The sequence below is a fragment of the Theropithecus gelada genome, unplaced genomic scaffold (genome assembly GCF_003255815.1).
Source record: "Theropithecus gelada isolate Dixy unplaced genomic scaffold, Tgel_1.0 HiC_scaffold_1533, whole genome shotgun sequence".
NCBI classification, from domain to species: Eukaryota; Metazoa; Chordata; class Mammalia; order Primates; family Cercopithecidae; genus Theropithecus; species Theropithecus gelada.
Window position 1 is genome coordinate 1 of NW_020257064.1, and position 7,050 is coordinate 7,050.

Here is a 7,050-nt window from a genome sequence, read left to right on the forward strand (position 1 = left end):
GAAACTACCATCAGAGTGAACAGGCAACCTAGAGAATGGGAGAAAATGTTTGCAATCTACTCATCTGACAAAGGGCTAATATCCAGAACCTACAAAGAACTCAAACAAATTTACAAGAAAAAAACAAACAACCCCATCAAAAAGTGGGCAAAGGATATGAATAGACATTTCTCAAAAGAAGACATTCATACAGCCAACAAACACATGAAAAAATGCTCATCATCACTGGCCATCAGAGAAATGCAAATCAAAACCACAATGAGATACCATCTCACACCAGTTAGAATGGCGATCATTAAAAAGTCAGGAAACAACAGGTGCTGGAGAGGATGTGGAGAAATAGGAACACTTTTACACTGTTGGTGGGATTGTAAACCAGTTCAACCGTTATGGAAAACAGTATGGCGATTCCTCAAGGATCTAGAAAAATACATAGTTTTTATACCAGTGTACTCCTCGCTTGGTGAGAACTGCATGATTATACATGCATCTTCCCCATTATCTCTTCCCCCAGATCAACCAGAAACAAAACAAAACAAAATAAAACAGAAAAGTCTAACAGGGGCACTACATTCCTATTCATGTTGAGTGTGAGCACACACTAATGAAGGCATGTAAGCCAGCTCTTTATTCCTTTATCTCCCCCTGTCTTAGACAACCAATTGAAACCAATTGCGTGTTGTACTTCTCCATCAAACTATTACTCTAAGGAGGATATCTCTCTGCCCATTGTTGGAATTTATGGACTGTACAGTGTGCTCTTTGGTCTGAAAAAGTGATAGTCAGCCATCCACATCCATGAAATGTCTTTTGTTTGTTTGTTTGTTTGTTTGGCACTCTGAGCATTTTCATTGTTCATTGGACAAACAGAGCTTACTTCAGAGTTAGTGTCTATACTTGTCAAGACCTACTTTCAGCCCTTCAGGGATACAAGCATCAGTCTCAATTGCCAGTTATGTTCAGAGCCTTCCCACCAGAGAAATCTGTCCTATAGGAATCAGCAGCCTCTGTCTCTCTTGCTGAGAAATGGAAGAGTTTTTTTCTGGAATTTTGTGCCTGAGAGGGTTCAAAAGGAACATGTCTAGATTCAGCATGTCTCTGCACTGCTACAATAACTCCATATCCACTTATTGGATGGACCCAGATGACCACCTCAATGGAACACATGGGGATATCTGCTTGTCAATTTCAGTCACTTTCTGAACCTGGAAGAGAGTTCTGATAGTCATTGACTTGTTCTACTTTAATGCACCCCTCAAATCTCCATGGAGCCATGCTCCATATGGGCATTCTTTTAACAGGCCAGGTTCCCATTGCCCTGCTATCTGAGCATATAGCCAGGCTATTGGTCACTGCCCAAGGGCTAGTAAAAACTTAAACACAGGGGCTTGTACCATTGTATAATTTTCCCATCACTGTTAAAAAAACAACATGCAATTCAGCTCATGGAGCAGGCCTGTTTTTACCTTTTTTGGTCTAAAGTAACAGCCTTCTAAAGGGGATGGTGTCCATTTACCTTGGAATTGCCATCTGTGAACCAAGTAGCTCTTGGTTGGTCAGTTGAGAGCTATTTTTCAGGTACCGTAGAATTTAGCAGCTTTTCATACAGTTACAAGTAAGTTGTGGAAGAAAAAATATCCCTGCTTGAGAGTATCTCCTCCTTGCATTCTCCAGGTAGCATGATCCTCTATAATCCATTTTCATTTTATTATAAACCTCTTCTGGACACTGCCATCCCCATTAGAATATGTATCTGACATCACCTGATACAGCATGGGGATTTCAGGTGTCATAGGGATAGCTTTAGCCAAGGCAGTAAATGCCCTTCAAGTGGAATAAGTAAATAATTTGTCATTACCAGCCAGCACTTTGGCTTCTACTCTTCACTGTGTGAACTCGGGCAATCATACAGATTCTCATTTGTCATGTCCAAATAATGTTGCTTGAAGGGCAAATTTAAATGCCTTCTGTTTTACAGTAGCAGGTAGAGGAAACATTCCCGAATAATCTACAATGTTCATTCCCATAATACAATCAGTTGAAAGAGATGCAATCACTTCATATAAAGTGTATTTAAATATACTAACATTCATAATCCCGTAAACCCTTACATTTTTATGTTATAGTTTGAGAAACTTCTTTTCCCCACCCCAAGGCAATTGTGCCCTTTCTTGTGCATAATGCTTAAGGTCCCCAGCCAAGGGTTGAGTCAAAGGACCCTGACCCTTTTGTCAATCTTTACCTTGATTAATCTGCCCTACTCTTGCACCAGGCAATTTCAGATTCGATTTTTAATTGTAATCTCTGTCTTCCAGCTTTTGCGTGTGTCTGCTTCAGCTGCTGTTTATTGACATACAGGTAGGCTGTATAACAACGGGCCTGGATGTGGCTGCAGCAGTGGGGGGAAATGGAAGGTGAGGGGTGGAGTGTTTGCTGCAGGACAGCTGAGTGGAGGGTGGGGACAGGTGCAAACAGGGGAGCCCCAGGAGTTTGGGAAAGCAAGTATGGGCCAGGGCCAGAGTCTGCTTAAACTGGAACCACAGTCCCATGCCCTAAGGCCCCTAACTCTTGCCGGCTGTTTCCTGACCCTGGGCCAGGGTTGGGAGTCCTCTGTGCATCCATTTAATAAAGGAACTGAACAGAGTACAGAAAGGAAAGGAAGCTGTCACCTTTTTGCCATAGATTCCAGGAGCCTCCAGTCCTGCATTCCTCCTTCTTCCCTTGCTTGGGTAAGGCCACATGATGGACAGCCAAGCTCTGGGTTGTCCCACTCAAGAGCAGGTTCTAAAAACAGCCATGTTTCAGCAAGGCATTAATCTTCCCAGGTGACCCAGCCCACCACATTACAGCCCAGGGTGAGCTCTAAAAGTGTTGCTGGCCTAATAGATGGGTAGTGGGAACCAGGAGGGACAGGGGCTGCAAGAGGGTCTCTGGGTCCATCATGACATGGAAACAACACGCATGGTGTTGGTGAAGCTGGAGCTGGGGCACCGGAAACAACACGCATGGTGTTGGTGAAGCTGGAGCCAGGGCACCAACTGGTCAGCACAATGACCACATCTCCCTTCTTGAAGAAGCCTCCGGCATTGCCAACATTCATGGCCAAGTTCACCCGGTGGTCCTCATTCTCAGCCCAGGTCTCCTGGACTGTGTCCTTGCACGGCACAGGGAAGATGCTACGTACAGGTGGGCCTGACAAACTGTCTGGGGATTGCATGCCACAGCAACGATGGGGGTACATGGGCAGTATCTGGTCACCTAGTGAGCAGAACTGCCAGACTTGGTGAGGATGATTATGGCGCCACTGCAGCACCCGAAGGAGGCCTCCACTGCACCCACGTCAGTGGATTCTGTGGGTTAACAGGTAATGGGCGCCAGGAGGGGGGGCTCCTCATGTAACTGCAAGTATTAGATGGCGGCCTCTGCTTCACCGGCAATCAGGTGCTGCATGCGAACTGCCTCCAGAGGATAATCCCCTTTGACTGCTTCTCCGGACAGCATGATGCAGTCTGCTCTGTCCAGGACTGCATTGGCAACATCACTGCCCTCACACCGGGTGGGGTGGGGCTTCGTGATTATGCTCTCCAGCATCAGAGTGGCACAGATGACAGGCCTCCCAGCTTGGTTGCAGCACCCAATCATTATCTTCTGAGCAAGGAAGACTTTCTCTGCAGGAATCTCAATGCCTATATCATCATGAGCCACCATGAGCCCGTCGCTGGTCTCCAGGATTTCATCAAACCTCCAAACCCCCTCATGATTCTCAATTTTGCTGATTACTTTGATGTTCTTTCCCTTCTCTCCCAGGACCTTCCTAACTTCGTGGGCATCAGATGCCTTGCAGATGAACGAGGCAAACACCATATCGACATCCTGCTCAACCCCAAACTTCAGGTCCTGGATGTCCTTCTCTGGCATGGCAAGCAGGTCCACGGCAGTCCCGGGAAGGTTCACACCCTTCTTGCTGCCTGAGGAGCCACCATTTTCTACCTCCATCATGAGGAAGTCAGCACCTTTCTGCTTCACCTGGAGAGAAGGAAGCCCATCATCCACATAGATCTTGCTGCCCAGTTCTACCACCTTGCAGATGTTCTTGTAGTCCAGCCACAAGATGTTCTCATCACACTTTTCCATGTATGCATTATCCAGCATGATTTTGAGAGTGGCTCACTTCTTCAGGTCCACCTCTAGAGTGCTACTGCCCTTAAAGAGCCCAGTTTGGATCTCACGTCCTTTAGTGTCCAGAACCTCAGCAACCGACTGGTAGAGGATGGGGGTCAGAAGCAAAACTTTCTGTGGCTGTGCACATGTTCTTGATGGTCTCCACTGATACTCATGAGTTCCATGAGAGAAGTTCAGACCAGCCACATTCATAGCAGACTTAATAATCTCCTTCAGCATCTCCACAGATCAGAGAGCTGGGCCGATGGTACAGATGATGCCAGTATTCCTGGCTGCTATGGGTGGCCAGTCAATGTCCATGTGGCACGTGTGTTCCAGGAATGTGTCAGCCATGGCTGCATGCAGCTTCTGGGTCTGAATGAACACAGTCCTGGTTTCACTATGGAGCTTTGACATGACTGTTGAAGTCCTCAGCACTGACTGACTGGGGCTAGGCTGCAAACGCGGAGAGGTCAAGAGCACCAGGATGCACAGCTACTGCGCCCCTTCCAGCTTTTTAAAATTTCTCCAAACTGGGAGAAATACAGCAAACTGATTAGGGACCTTTTAATGTCGGGTGATGAGAAGAGGCTCCCTTTTGTCCATCCAACCTTTGATAGTGTTGCATTAAGACCTTCGTTTTAACTCCATCATTTTTCATTTTCTTTATTCTACTTCTTAATCATCTGAAGACTTTTACCCGGCTGGGACAAGTCCCATGACTCTCCCGTTTCTTTTTCTTCCTAATTTGTTTTCTTCGTTCACTTTATTTCTTTTTTAATTTTCAACTTTTACTTTAAAATGATGTGCAGGATGTGCAGGTTTGTTATATAGATAAACATATGCCAATGTAGCCGGTTGCACAGATCATCCTATCACCCAGGTATTAAGCCCAGCATCCTTTAACTCTTCTTCCAGATGCTCTCCCTACTACCACCCTCCTCACCTTCCAACTAGTGTGTGTTTTTCCTCCCCATGTGTCCATGTGTTCACATCATTCAGCTCCCACTTAAAAGTGAGAACACATGGTATTTGGTTTTCTGTTCCTGCATTAGTTTGCCAAGGATAGTGGCCTCCAACTCCATCCATGTCACTGCAAAAGACATGATCTTTTTCCTTTTGATGGCTGCGTAGTATTTTATGGTGTATATGTACCAAATTTTCTTTATCCAGCCTATCATTGATGGGCTTTTAGGCTGATTCAACGTCTTTGCTACTGCAAATAGTGTTGCAGGGAACAAACACGTGCATGCATCTTTAAAATAAAAAGATTTATATTCCTTTGTGTACATAACCAGTAATGGGACTGCTGAGTCCAATGATATTTCTTTCTCTAGGTCTTTGAGAAATTGCCACACTGTCATCAACAATGGTTGAACTAATTTACACTCCAACCAACCATGTAAAAACTTTCCTTTTTCTGAACAACTTCACTGGTATGTGTTACTTTTTGACTTTTTAGTAATAGCCATTCCGACTGGTGGGAGATGGTATCTCATTGTGGCTTTGATTTGCATTTTCCTAATGATCAGTGATGTTTAAATTGTTTGTTGACCGCAGGTATGTCTTTTGAGAACTGTTTGTTCATGGCCTTTGCTCACTTTTTAATGGTATTGGGTCCTATCATAGTGGAGAGCAAAGCTCTGCTGGCCTTAGTTAGAGTCAGCACATTGGAGGATGCATTTAGACCAGACCTAGCCAGAGGAGAAATGCTCATCCTAGCAGGATGCAACATGAATGGAACTGGATGTCATTGTTTTAAGTGAAATAAGCCAGTCATGTAAAGACAAACCTCACTTGTTATCATTTATTGGTGGAATTTAAAAATAAGAACAATTGAACACATGGATATAGAGAGTAGAAGGATGGTTACAAGTGGCTTGCAAGGGTACTAAGGGGACTGTGTGGGAGCTGAGAATGGTTAATGAGTACAAAAAATGAATAATATCTAATATTTGATAGTATAAAAAGGTGGCTATAGTCAAAATAATTTACTGTAACAAAAAGTGTATAACTGGATTTTTTTGTAACACATACAGTAAGTACTCAAGGGAATAGATACCCCATTTACCATTAAGTGATTATTATGCATTGTATGCGTGTATCAAAATATCTCATATACCACAAATTTATATATACCTACTATGTACACATAAAACTTTAAAATAAATTAAGACAATCTTTCTGGGATTTTAAAGACAAATTAAAACTATGTATGAATTTATAATATTTGAGGATCCTGATCCATGAAAACAGATGTCTCTGCATCTGTATAAATCTTCTTCAATTTAATCAATATTTTGGAGTTTTCCGCAAACAAATCTTGATTCTAAGTAATGTACTTTCTTTGAGAGTCTATAAGTTGTATTGTGCTTTTAATTTCAGTTTTCATGTGTTCATTGCTAATACATAGAAGTGTAAATGATTTTTATGTTCATTTTGAATACTGAGACATTGTGGAATTCATTTGAAAGTTTTAGTTTTTTTTTCTATTTCTGTTTTTTTTTTATTTATTATGATTATACTTTAAGTTGTAGGGTACATGTGCATAACGTGCAGGTTTGTTACATATGTATACTTGTGCCATGTTGGTCTGCTGCACCCATCAACTCGACATTTACATCAGGTATAACTCCCAATGCAATCCCTCCCCCCTCCCCCATCCCCATGATAGGCCCCGGTGTGTGATGTTCCCCTTCCTGAGTCCAAGTGATCTCATTGTTCAGTTCCCACCTATGAGGGAGAACATGCGGTGTTTGGTTTTCTGTTCTTGTGATAGTTTGCTAAGAATGATGGTTTCCAGCTGCATCCATGTCCCTACAAAGGACACAAACTCATCCTTTTTTATGGCTGCATAGTATTCCATGGTGTATATGTGCCACATTTTCT

At 43.2% G+C, this 7,050-nt stretch overlaps 1 pseudogene; it reads right to left on the reverse strand.

Moving 5' to 3' along the window:
• Positions 1-2,812: 2,812 nt before the first annotated feature.
• Positions 2,813-4,587, reverse strand: LOC112616974 (annotated as a pseudogene).
• Between the last annotated feature and the right edge of the window lie 2,463 nt (positions 4,588-7,050).